Here is a 13,692-nt window from a genome sequence, read left to right as displayed (position 1 = left end):
ACCCAAGTGCTTGATGGACAGCTAATCTTTGTTTTTTTCAGCCAAGCCCTTGGCCTTCTAAACACAATTGTTTAACTAATCTTCATATCTGTATTTCTCCATTCATTGTCACTCCCTGTTAAATAAAGTTTACACATACACAGCACCATCTTCAAAAGACAAGGAACTCTTAAACCCTTGCAAAGACATAGGCATATTCTCTGCATCAGTATTACACACTTATTTAAGGAGAGAGAGATTCCCTAACCAAAACAAAATTGTTTGTGTGTGTTATTGTTTTATTTACATGTATTGTGATGGATGTGAAGGCTGGGTTTCACAAAGTAAAAATTACTATTGTGCTAAAGTTCTACATTGGAAATGTAGAATGAGAAGTGGGAATATGATCACCTTTTGAAGACAAGCAGAGGCCTCAAGCGGTGGAGGTATAGTTTTCAAAACAAAAGCAACAGATCAGGGTGGCCAAGAAGTTTTATGTGCCCACAGACCCGCATAATAATAATAATAATTAATAATAATTAATAATAATTAATAATAATTAATAATAATTAATAATAATTAATAAAATAATAATAATATATTGACTAACCCCACAGGTCCCCACTGAGTTGCCATGATGCTAAAAGGTATTTTGTGGCTTCCAAGCTCTTTCCCCATTTATTTATTTATTTTTTAAAAATGAGATGCCAAAGGGACTCCACTATTCCCATTTTTGTCTCATCATAAACAATTAAAAATGGACATACCCACTTTTATACATCAGCCACAACCATGTTAATAAGGCCAGAGAATTGACCTTGGCCCAAACCAGGTTAGCCACTACTGTGATAGATGTAGCATAGACCATTACTAACTTATAGAGGGCATTTCCAGACAAGCTATTAGTTTGCAAAAAAAAAAAAGGTGGTTATTCACTATTTTTATTACAATTATCCCATCTGTTTTCTATCTACAAAAAGTCCAATAAGAAAACCAAAGGAAAATTGCACTGAAAAGAACAGAATAACCACCAGTTGCTGGCAATATCTTATAACAAACATGCTTTATACTTAATAAACAAGCAACTTGTATAAACTCCGCACCAGTTTTGTGTGAACATATGAGCACAAATGGTCAATCAACAGCTTGTCTGGAAGCTCCCAAAGTTGTAGCCCCAAACAGCAACAAAGTAAAGCCACAGATTTCAATGGCAAGTTTTTGTTATGATTGAAAACCGAATATATGAGGTCTCAACTCTTCTGGGATGGGTTGAGAAAACACATTGTTCTCTGTGCAAAATGGTACATCACCACTAAGGTGATAAGAGATCCATTAGCATTAATGATGCAAGTTCAAAAACCCTGTTGATCACAGCTTATATGTACTCTGGGCAAATGAAGTACTGACTTGAGGTTTATTATTCTGCAATTCACTTTCAAACACAACTATGAGTCAAATGCTAAATTTGAAGCTAAGTTGCCACATGTGGAATATAATATTCTTGGTTTGCCAGTTTTTCCCCTACTTAGGGGATGATCAAGATGTAAAGGGTTTAAACTGCTAAAAGTGAAAGCAAAGTCAGTCAATAGCCAGTTCCTAATACACCTAAACCACTAATTACAAAAATGAAAAATGTTGCAGGATTCTATTTTTTTCTTTATCTGAGGACACATTTTAAAAATGCAGAAGATCAGGACAAGTTATGTTCTCGTTTCCTTCATATTTTGAAATGTGGGATCAACTAGGAAATACTTGAGTGTTTTTGATAGTAAGGAAGATTAAACACTGAAGTTTGTTAGCACAGAAAACATATACAACAGGGTAGCATTCAACACATTTTATTAAAGGTGATGGAACAAAATAAAATGAAGTGGCATTTGAGCTCATTGAGATGAGAAGGACAAGATGAAGAAATCTGTTCATTAGCCCTACCTATCAAAAAAACTGCCTTTCATTGCTACTATTGAGGAAAATAGAAAAATACAAATGGCTTCCATTTAATTGGGCCTTACATAAAGGTCTCTAGCAAAAGGATGAACTTTACTTCACCTTTTGTTTTCTCCAAAGAGACATTAATTATTCTTTATACTCACCTAACTCATAAAGGACTGAACAGCAGATGAGGGATGGAATCTACAAGCAGGCAGGGTTTTTTGAGCAGCTAATGCATATATTGTCTCCACACTGGTTTCTGTTTCCCCTTTGTTTTTATTTGTACGTAACAAATCTCACTTTTTTATTATTGCACTTACCCATTTTTTATTATGCTCTTATTTTTTAAAGTGACTTCTTTAGAAAGGTGTTATACCTAATGGCTATGCAACCAGAAGGCAGCTAACCCTCTTATAAATAAATATAAATAAAATAAAATTTTATTTGTGAGTCGCCTATCTGGCCGACCAAACGGCCACTCTAGGCGACGTACATTGCCATAACGGAATACAATATCAAATCCGAATTACAAAAATTAAAAAAACAGCATTACACTAAACAACATTAAAAACTGACTTGCCCCCAGAGACCCCATAGGCCTGCCTGAATAGCCAGGTCTTCAAGGCCCGGCAGAAACCTGTCAGGGAGGGGGTATGGCGAAGATCGAAAGGGAGTTCCAGAGGGTGGAGGCCACAATCGAAAATGCCCTCTCTCTGGTCCATACCAGCCTAGCTGTTTTAACTGGTAGGACCGAGAGAAGGTCGTGTGGCTGATCTTGTCAGGTGGCATAGTTGGTGATGCTGGAGGCACTCCTTCAGATAAACTGGGCCGGAACCGTATAGGGCTTTAAAGGTCAATGCCAACACCTTGAATTGGGCCCGGTAAACAACTGGTAACCAGTGTAGATCTATTAACACCGGGGTGATATGATCACGGCGGTGGCTGTTCTTAATCAAGCGCGCCGCCGCATTCTGTATCAGCTGTAATTTCCGGACCGTCTTCAAGGGTAACCCCATGTTGCAGCCCTTATGCCCCAAAACCCATCTCCAGAGGTTTGGGTGACCTGAACAATTTGGTCTGTGTTGTATGGGACTGCAGTGGAAGAAGGTAAACACCTGAAAGTGGGTGAAGCAAACCTCTGCCATTGCAAGATTTCTCCACCCAGTTCCAGGCCATTCCTACCTCCCATTGCCGACCCAGACAACATAGACCACACTGTTCAGAAAGGCCATCCAACTCTCTATAAAGGTTTTATAGTGGAGGGGGTTTGCAGGAGCTATGCAGGGGGTGGATGGTAAGAAATAGATCAGTTGCTGTACACCATGAGAGCTGTCCTGTGGTGTTCCACAGGGTTCCATCTTGTCTCCCGTGCTACTTAACATCACTATGAAGCTCCTGGGAGTTGTCAACAGGAGTTTGGAGTGAGGTGTCATCAATATGCAAATGATACCTGACTATGTCTCTGTTCCATCTCAATCAGGAGAGTCAGTTGAGGGGCTGGACTGGTGCTTTGGAGGCAGTGATGGGCTGGATTGTGGGCCAATTGAGGCTGAATCCTGAAAAAACAGATGTTATGTATCCAGAGTTCTCATGTCCAGGAGATGGGGAGATGCCCTGTTGTGAATGGGGTTCCAGTCCCCTGGAAGGAGCAGGTTCACAGCTTGGGGGGTGCTCCTGGATCCAATATTGTCACTGGAATTTCAGGTGGCCTCAGTGGCTATCAGAGCCTTTTTCCAGCTCTGGCTGGTTCGCCTCCTTTGGGCCTTTTGGACAGAGATGGAGAGTCCTCCATGCTCTGGTAACTTCCACATTGGATTGTTGCAATGCATTCCACATGGGGCCGCCCTTGAAGATCACTTGAAAACTTTTACTGGTCCAAAATGCAGCAGTCAGATTACTGGCTAGGGTTCCCTTTATATCTCATATAATCCCTGTTTTAAAACAGCTGCCTTAGTTGCCAGTTTGTCTCCAGGCCCAATTCAAGGTGCTAACACTAGTGTTTAAAGCCCTAAATGACTTAGGTCCCAAATATCTGAAAGCCCTCTTCCTTCCCTATAGATGCTCTTGGTTGTTGAGGCCCACAGAGGGGGACCTTTTGGTAGTTCCACCACCCTCAGAAGCTCAGGGGGCCCAGGAGAGGGCATTCGCAGTTGTGCAAAACTCTCCCCACCAAGGTGCATTTGGCAACTTATTGTTACAGTTCCAGCAAATGCTAGAGACACGCACCTTATCCTGGCCTTTGACACCTGAGACATATATTTTTAGGATCCACCTTATTTTGGCATTTTTTGTGGTTTTTAATTGTTTGAAATGCCATATTTTAAAATTGTTGCAACCCACCCTTGGACCTCTGGGTGAAGGGTGAGTAATAAATGAAGATGATGATGATGATGATGATTTGCAACTATTGGATATGCCTGATAATTTTCTGGAGTTTGTTTCCCCCTTTTTAACTGCAATTCACACAACCATGGAATGCTATTTGCATTGGCTAATGAACTGGTTGTGTGCAAACACCATTGGGCACCAGACTGAGATTTTTGCATGCCACTACAAACCATCCTGAGTGGGCTAACTGGCTGGTAAAGAGATGACACCTGCAGACAGCTAACTCACCAATTTCAAGTGATTGTGCCAGTTGACCATGTGGACTGGACCTCTATCATGCTCAATTATACCTAGATACATTACATATCTAGACTCAAAAAGGCCAGCAGCATGATAGTACCACAGCATGATAGTAATAAATAATTTACTCCTGTAAATCTTATTCTAATGAGGATAGCATATAAAGGGCTGATGGGAGTTGAAGTCCAACAACATCTGGAGGGCTACAGGTTCCCCATCCCTGCCCTACAATATGCTACGTTGATGAACATAAATCTGTTACTGACAGTACAAAAACAGGAGTGAGGAACTTTTTCAGCTCAAGGGCCCAATTCCCCTTGGGAATATGTTTTCTCTGTGTTGGAGAAAATGATTTTTAAATATATATAACTACCTTCACCGAGCAATCAAGGAGAGGACAGTACCACCACTACTTAGCTTCTGCAAATGAAGCCCCTCTGAGCATTCCATCCTCAAAGCTCTATAACTGCCACCTTGGTAACAGCATTTGTATGTTGGCAGCTGATGAAGGCAGAAGCTGAAACGTTTTGTTAATATAATAAAAACCTCTATTTGGTTAATCACAGTTACGTTCATATATATATATTAGGTGATTAACGGAATCCTTATAGGGATCCAGAGCAAGCTTGAGTGAAGTTCTGTTTGCTGCTTTCAAAACTGTCTTATATATATATAAGCCACTGATCTCTACAGCAAACCCACTGATGCCCACACCTATTTAAACTGGAAATCCTGCCATCCTAGGCATAAAAAGAAGAACATTGTGTATAGCTTAGCTCTGAGAATCAAACTTATTTGCAACACCGAAGATAAATGCCGAGAAGGATCAGTGAACTTAAAGAACACCTTCTTCTAAGAGGATATTCTCCACATATTCAATTGCAACATCCACTGAGCCTCCATTCTGTCCAGAGAAAACCTCCTCCATCATACTGAGGTGTCAAAGTGCAGAGAGCAACGGATTCCATTTGTGGTAGATTTCCATCCAGCATCTCCTAACTATCACCGAGCAATCCGGCAGAGCTACCCATTGCTGGCAAACTCTGAACATCTTACTAGAACCATCAGCAGGCCTCCTGTTATAGCATTTCGCCAACCTCCTAATTTGCGCAGACTGTTGGTGGGAGCTGTGCTTAAGCCACCTATCACCAATCCAGGGTCTCATCCTTGTCACTCCAAGTGCTGTATCACCTGTGTGTACCTCAGGGAGACAGCCACTTTTACAAGCATTAGGACAGGCAGGACATATTACATCAAACAGAACATCACCTGCAGGTCCTGCAATATAGTTTACATCATCGAGTGCAAAAGACCAGGATGTCATATCCAACACGTAGGAAAGACCACAACTGACCTACGCACACGCTTCAGGAACCACAAGTCGGCAATCTTGACAAAAAAAGTGGAGCAACCAGTTGCAAAGCATTTTAACATCGAGGGTCACAGCGATAGAGATGCCAGCAGCATTGACTAAAAGGGAGAATTTTTGGATTTACTCTCTTGACACATTGGCACCACATGGCCTGAACCTGGAGGACAGTACCAGCACTATTTAGCTTCTGCAAATGAAGCCCCTCTGAGCATTCCATCCTCAAAGCTCTATAACTGCCACCTTGGTAACAGCATTTGTATGTTAGCCGCTGATGAAGGCAGAAGCTGAAATGTTTTGTTAATACAATAAAAACCTCTGCATTATTTTATAGTTCTATTGCTGTAAACCATTCTGGGGCCTACTGGCAAAGGGTGGTGTAAAGACTTAAAATGAATAAATATAATTAAACAAATTCCCCTAGGGAATTTCGGGGGGGGGCACATTCCAGTGGTGGACAGGTCCTGAGGCAAAAGTGGATGGAGCAATAGAGTGACTCTTACCTTTGTAGAGTAGGTTACACTCCAGCCACACAAAGAGGTTTCTACATAGACATCTCTTCATCCAACAGCAACAAAAAAATCTCCAGTAAAAAAGGAGGCAGCAGATAAAACCAATCTAAGAACACAACAGAGGGGCAGTCACAAAAATAGCTTAACCTGGCAGGTCAGATATTAGATGGAATAATAATAAAAACAGTGAGCCAGACAATGAAAAGCATGGCCACAGGAAAAAAAAAAAGTCCTGTTCCCCATTCCAAGTAGCCATGCCTCAGCTGCCATCAGAAAAAAGAGGCTCCTCAGGAGCCTGGGGTACGAGCAGGCTAGCTTGGGAGAAGATGGTCCCTGAAGTGTCCTGAGCCAAGCTGTTTATCTCTGTACATTGAGGTGATGATTCAATACAATAAATAATAGGATTAGAATACAAATGTGGATGTGTGGGGACATTATTCTCATTGCAGAGTTATGGCTACATAGTGGGAAGCTATAAATCATTTCTTTGTGTATTTACAAAAGGAAATCTTTTGTTGTCTTTAATTGCTGTAAAATATATGCTTGTTTTGTAAGCATAAGGAGACATGAATGTTTTCAAACTCAATATGTACCAAAACAGCAAAGAAATGCAAGTTTGTTTATTGCCAAAATTGCATTTTCATTGGAATATGTCAGCAACAGCAATTTTATCTGAACTTAGATTATACATAATAACCGTCAGAAGGAGCCAAATTGTGATAAAGCATCTAAAACTTCAAGTTACAAAATGCATTTTTCATTGTCATTTGTGGCTTTCATCTGAATAGCATTATGTCCAATTGAAGATGGTGTGCGATAGGATATAGCATTCTACATTTGAGAACATTTGCTAATTTGACTGAATGGGCAGCCTGCTCCACAACTCTGGATTACAGAAGATTTGCAGGGTTTTACTGAAATTTGAAGCTGTAGTAGCCAAATCCTGTCCAGACTCAAGATGCCTTATGTGTATATTCCTGACCATTCTTTGCCAGTCATTTAAATATACAGAAATTCTGCTAAGAAATAGCAGGACTAGAAAAAGTTATGGGAACATGGGTTGCTAGATTTCTCTTTAAAACAGGAAGAGGGAAAGTGGTCTGCTATATTCTTCAATAAAGCATATTACTAGAGAAGAAGAAAACAGCAGAGGTATAAGAGGTATCTAGACTTCAGTTTAATTCTACTGGGATTCTAAATTAAACCATGTATGGAACTGACAGAAACAACAACAACAAAAAATAGTAATAAATTGACAGGTGCAAAAAGATGTCTATGTTCAATCACCCATGAAGCAATAAGTTTTTCCTGAATATGTACACAAAGAAGCTTTGAACTGGGAAGTCACATATATTAGGTGCAGCAAGTTTTAGTATTTACGAGACATATTTTTCAACCTCTGATATTTCAAAAGTACTTGCTGCCAAGCCCCACAAGGGTGGATAATCTGTGAACCTTCAAGAGTGGTTGGACTCCAATTCCCACCGGTTCCAGCTAGCATGCCCCAATGGTCAGGGAGAATATGAACTATAGCCCAACAACATCTAGAGGTGTCACAGGTTAGCCAGTCCTGCCCTAAAATATTTGCTGCCCTGCCGTTTTTCCTACTGTAGTGCTCATTTCTAAACAAACCATCACCACGATGGTTGTCTGCACTTACGAGCATCGAGGATTAGCTGAAGACATTTTGCTGCCTAAGGTGAACAGTCAATAGTGCCCCCCCTGCACCCAGGGTCAATGTGCACAGGCCTGAAAGCTAATCATCATTTGGGCACCTGAGGCAGAAGATCCCATAAGCCCCTCACTGGCAGTAAAAAAATAATAATACATTGAGTAACTCACAACTTGCTGCCCTTTCGTGAGTTCCCAAATCAGCTACCTTACCCTGCCTAATGGCATTGGCTGTTGCTGCCAGGAGATGATTCCCCATGTTGTTTTGTAGCCTGAGGTGGAAGAGTAAATAGTGCCCCCCATCATGTAGTAAGCCCAATTTTTACAAATTATCATGTGAAAAGCAGAAATGTTTTTCAGTGCCCTCTGTATGGGGTAATTTTGCATCAGTCCCCAAAACTGGCCTTGGGTGATACCTCAACTGATTTTATCACAAGACTTGCAAAGCTGCACAATACAATCAGGCATCCTCCCATAAAGACCAGTCAATCTCTGCTGCTCTATCCTTTGAAACAAAAATCACACAAGCTCTTTTTTTTTTAATCTTAGATTTTTACAGGCATTCTCAGAGGTTTTAAAAAGAGAGTCTTTGTTTTAATGGCTCTGTCGGTGCATCAATATACTATAAAATGTTTGAATTTAATTTCATCTATGCTCCATAGCTGTGACTCCTGTACCCAAAATGACTGCTTGGACTTCTTGCAGAATGCAACTCTTGCAGATGACAGTAATACAAAACATAAAGACTTGTCCCAATGTAAAATACTTCTGAAACAGAAAGCATGGTGAATTAGTCTTTGGAGAGGTTCATATGTATGGTGGGCAGAAGCTAATGTGACCAGGATCCTTCTCCTGGGTTGCAGGGTTTGACTAGGAAAACCCAGTTACTCTTCAGATATTTTATTTGTTTCTGTATCACTTTTTTTAAAGTGAAAAGTGATCAGATCCCTGTCATCACAATACATTAGAAATATGCATAGACATGACATGGGAACAGAAGTACTTCAGTGAAATGCAGATCTATTTGTGATAATAGAGAGCTGTATTGTGGCATCCCAACACCTTCCCCAAGGACAAAAGAGTGACAAAATAGGGACATTGTTTTACCATTAAGTCCACAGAAAATAGGAAGTATGTTATAGTGTATTAAGTCCTAGGCTATTCATCCCCACACACAAAAAAATCCTATGTTGTTTTCATCAGATGCAATCACTACTTCTACAAGATATTATTATTTTATTATTTATTTATTTATTGCATTTACACACCACCTTTATTTCACCCTGGAATCCAAGGCAACATACACGTGGTTCCCAGGCGGTCTCCCATCCAGGCACTGACCATACCCAGACCTGCTTAGCTTCAGCAAGGTAGCGTCCTCATGTGCCTTCAGACCATAGCCCACCCTTTCTCCCAGATGAAGCCCAGGGTAGAATTGTTCCTTGTTCCTATATATAGTTACTATATATAGCCCAGAGCGCTTCGGCTATGGGGAGGTATATAAGTACAATAATAAATGAATAAATAAATAAATATGGAACCCTCACATGCACTGGGGTTTACCAGTGTTTTCTTAGCTGTACTTTTTTTTTTTTACGTGAGGTGCAGGTCAAAACAAACAGTTCCTCACTTGAACAGATAGTGAGGACTTCGTGAAGTTGATATCAACTCAAAGATAAGCATGTGAATTGGCCTTGCATTTTGCCCTAGAAAGAGGCATTAAAGCACACGGCACTTAGCTGCACACTTCTTGTCCATTGCTAAGCAGTGGCCGTCCCTACCAATTCCCTGCCCTAAGCCATTCAAACTCACACATAAAAGGACTTCACAAACAGGGCAGCAAAATAAAAACTTAACAGGCATCTAATACCTTTTAATAGTGACAGCTGGATTTCAAAACATTGTAGTGCTCCTTAGTATGGCTCACTCTGGCCTCACAATCAACAACAGCTGCCTAGCATGGGTGATTTAAATGGCTCAGCTTCTTAAGAGTGATGTCTTCAGGTATTAAACTTTTGATTGAAGTCGGGATTAAATCACAGAGCTCAGCTCCTCTGAAAAGGTCTTTGGCCTTCTTTTGCTGCATTTCAGCTCACGGAAGCCAAGGAGTTTTGTTGTTCTGATTTGGCATTGATTGGCTCAGTTCCAAACCAGATGCTCTGTAGGGCAGAGCCATTATATTTTGTGATGAGCAGACAGGAGGTGCTTTGTAAGTCACAGGAGTACAGCCAGAGTAAAGGTGACACACAATATGAAACTGCTGACACGGCTCCTTCCAGAGCACTCCTAGAAAACAAGGGAACAGCTGACTATTCCATACACTGCAACTTCACTCTTCTCAAAGTTCAGGCCTGGAATGCACTCCTCTTTTTGTCTGTAAGTAAGAGGTAACAAGATAGAAGTATATGCATGGCATGGAGCATGTGGACAGAGAAAAGGTTGTCTCCCTCTCGTAACACTAACACTTGTGGGCATACAATGAAACTGAACGTTGGAAGATTCAGGACAAAGTGCTTCACGCAGCACAATAGTTAAACTATGATATTTGTTCCCACAGGAGACAGTGATGGCCACCAACTTGGATGGCTTTAAAAGAGAATTAGACAAATACATGGAGGATATCAGTGGCTGCTAGCCTTGGTGGCCATGCTCTGCCTCCATAGTTGGAGACAAAATGTAAATGTACTGCCTTCAAGTCGATTCCGACTTATGGCGACCCTATGAATAGGGTTTTCATGAGGCTGAGAGGCAGTGACTGGCCCAAGGTCACCCAGTGAGCTTCACAGCTATGTGCGGATTCGAACCCTGGTCTCCCAGGTCATAGTCCAGCACCTTAACCACTACACCACACTGGCTGGTGACAGCATGCTTCCAAATACCAGTTGCTGGAAAACACAGGAGGGGAGAGTTCTCTTGTGCTCATGTCCTGCTTGCGGGCTTCCCGTAGGCATCTGGGTGGCCACTGTGAGAACAGGATGCTGGACTAGATGGATCATTAGCCTGAACCAGCAGGCTCTTCATATGTTCTTATGTTTCTCAAATATATGGCATCACCAATATGTACAGCAAAATAACGCACTAATCCACACTCTGCACTAGGGCAGTGGTACTCTGCAGGCATCCCCAGTATTATAAAGTTATTTTCTACAGCAAGAAAATATAATATGCACATACATTTTTAAACACCCATGTAAATACGTCAAGGAAACAGGGTGAGTTCAGGTTTCCCAGATGCATGAGCGTAGGTATCTAAAGATGTGCATGTACAACATGCATATTCTGCTTCCATACTTCCATACATACAAATTTGCTGTAAACACACTCAATTATAATATGCACCAGCAACAATTATAATATGCACCACTGACAAAGGAAGAGGAAGAGTTTTTCTAAACCATTTTAAGATGTGACAGGCCAGCTCCAGACACTCTTGGATGAGACCGATTATCTGCATCCATTTCAGACGGGTTTCAGGCCTGGTTTTGGCATGGAAACAGCCTTGGTCGCCCTGTATGATGACCTTTGTCGGGAGAGAGACAGGGGGAGTGTGACTCTGTTGATTCTCCTTGATCTCTCAGCGGCTTTCGATACCATCGACCAAGGTGTCATGACCCCCAGACCCTCAAGGGTTCATGCATCAGACTCAGACCCCCACCCTTAGGGAAATGAGACTGGAACCAAAAAGCTATTACTTCACCCTTGCCAAGGCTGTGTATGCTCACAACAACCCTGCAAGGTAGAAGGTAGGCTGCCACCACCCCTGTATACTGGTCCACTCAGAGCCAGGGGATCTCTGAGCCCAGAAGATATATAAAACCAAGGTCCTAAAGGCAAGAGTCACAGTTACACTCCTTGCCAGGCACCTCTGGTTTAACACTTAAAATCCAAGCCTTTAACTTCTTAACCTTCTTTGGTAGTTAGTGACTGAGATTGGTCAAGGTACTGAATCCAGAACCACCCCTTCTCTCAATTGAACACACCAGGTTAAATAGAAGTAGCTTTATTAAGATATATAAGTGCACATAACATATAGCAGCAAGTAATCCTTTAAGACCATTCACCCAACAGGGGTTTAGGTTCTTACAAGAGAATTCATACACACAACAAGAAAATAACAAACTAACTCACCTAACTACTTACACACGAGGTAGTTGGTTGCATGGCACCTCTCCTAAGAGAGATGGATGTTCAACATAAAGCAATGGAACCAGACATAGGTTGCCTTCCCATAAGCAACCCCTGGAACCATAAGGCAGAAAGGTTTGGAACTCTGGTGCCAGTCAGCATAGGCAGAGAACAGAGAACAAAGGCTATGGGTCTCTAGCCCTATACTTAAGGGAAAAGGATCCTAACGGTCCAAGATTAATTGACCAATCAGGAATTGGCTGATGTAACTTTCTTCTCGATGTTTCTCACATTTTCGCGCCTTCAGGCCCCCCTCCCAACTGTGTTTTCCAACTGTACAAGCCAAGGATGACCTTGGGTACCAGGCACTTGCTAATCAGCAAAGATAAACAGGTGCAGCTTGTTAAGGCTTCTCTAACCATCTTCAGCTGGGAAGTGAAACTCAAATTTGCAAATTGGCAAAGGCTTGTCTTTTCTAACTGTAACCGTCTCCCAGAGTCCCTTACTGGAGCCAAAGTATTGCTATTAGATTTTTAATAACTCATGACCATTACAGGTTCATGACACAAGGTATCCTTCTGGGAAGACTGGCAGAGTTGGGAGTGGGAGGGACTGCATGGCAGTGGTTCCATTCCTACTTGGCGGGTCGGCTCCAGAAGGTGGTGCTTGGGAACATTGCTTGGCACCCTGGACTCTCCAGTATGGGGTTCCGCAGGGGTCAGTTCTGTCCCCCATGCTGTTCAACATCTACATGAAACCGTTGGGTGCGGCCATCCAGAGCTTTGGAGTGCGTTGCCATCAGTATGCTGATGACACGCAGCTCTATTTCTCCTTTTCATTTTCTTCAGGTGAGGCTGTCAATGTGCTGAACCAGTGCCTGGCTGCGACAATGGACTGGATGAGGGCTAATAAACTGAGGCTCAATCCAGACAGGACTGAGATGCTGCTAGTGGGTGGTTCTTCTGACCAGATGGTGGATGTCCAACCTGTCCTGGATGGGGTTGCACTGCCCCTGAAAGGAGCAAGTTCATAGCTTGAGGGTTCTCCTAGAACCATCTCTGTCACTTGAGGCTCAGGTAGCCTCGGTGGCACAGAGTGCCTTCTACCAACTTCGGTTGGTGGCCCAGCTATGCCCCTATCTGGACAAGGATAACCTGGCTTCAGTTGTCCATGCTGTAGTAACCTCCAAGCTAGATTACTGCAATGCGCTCTACGTGGGGCTGCCTTTGAAGACAGTTCGGAAGCTGCAGCTTGTGCAAAATGCAGTGGCCAGATTGGTAACAGGGACCAGACGGTTTGAACACATAAAACCGATTCTGGCCCACTTGCATTGGCTGCCTGTATGTTTCCGAGCTCAATTCAAGGTGCTGATTTTAACCTCTAAAGCCTTACATGGCTTAGGACCACAATACCTGATGGACTGCCTCTCCCAACATTTATTTATTTATGTATTTATTTATTTATTAGATTTATTAG

Source organism: Rhineura floridana, chromosome 2 (assembly GCF_030035675.1).
Source record: "Rhineura floridana isolate rRhiFlo1 chromosome 2, rRhiFlo1.hap2, whole genome shotgun sequence".
NCBI lineage: Eukaryota > Metazoa > Chordata > Lepidosauria > Squamata > Rhineuridae > Rhineura > Rhineura floridana.
This window is presented reverse-complemented; position numbering follows the sequence as displayed.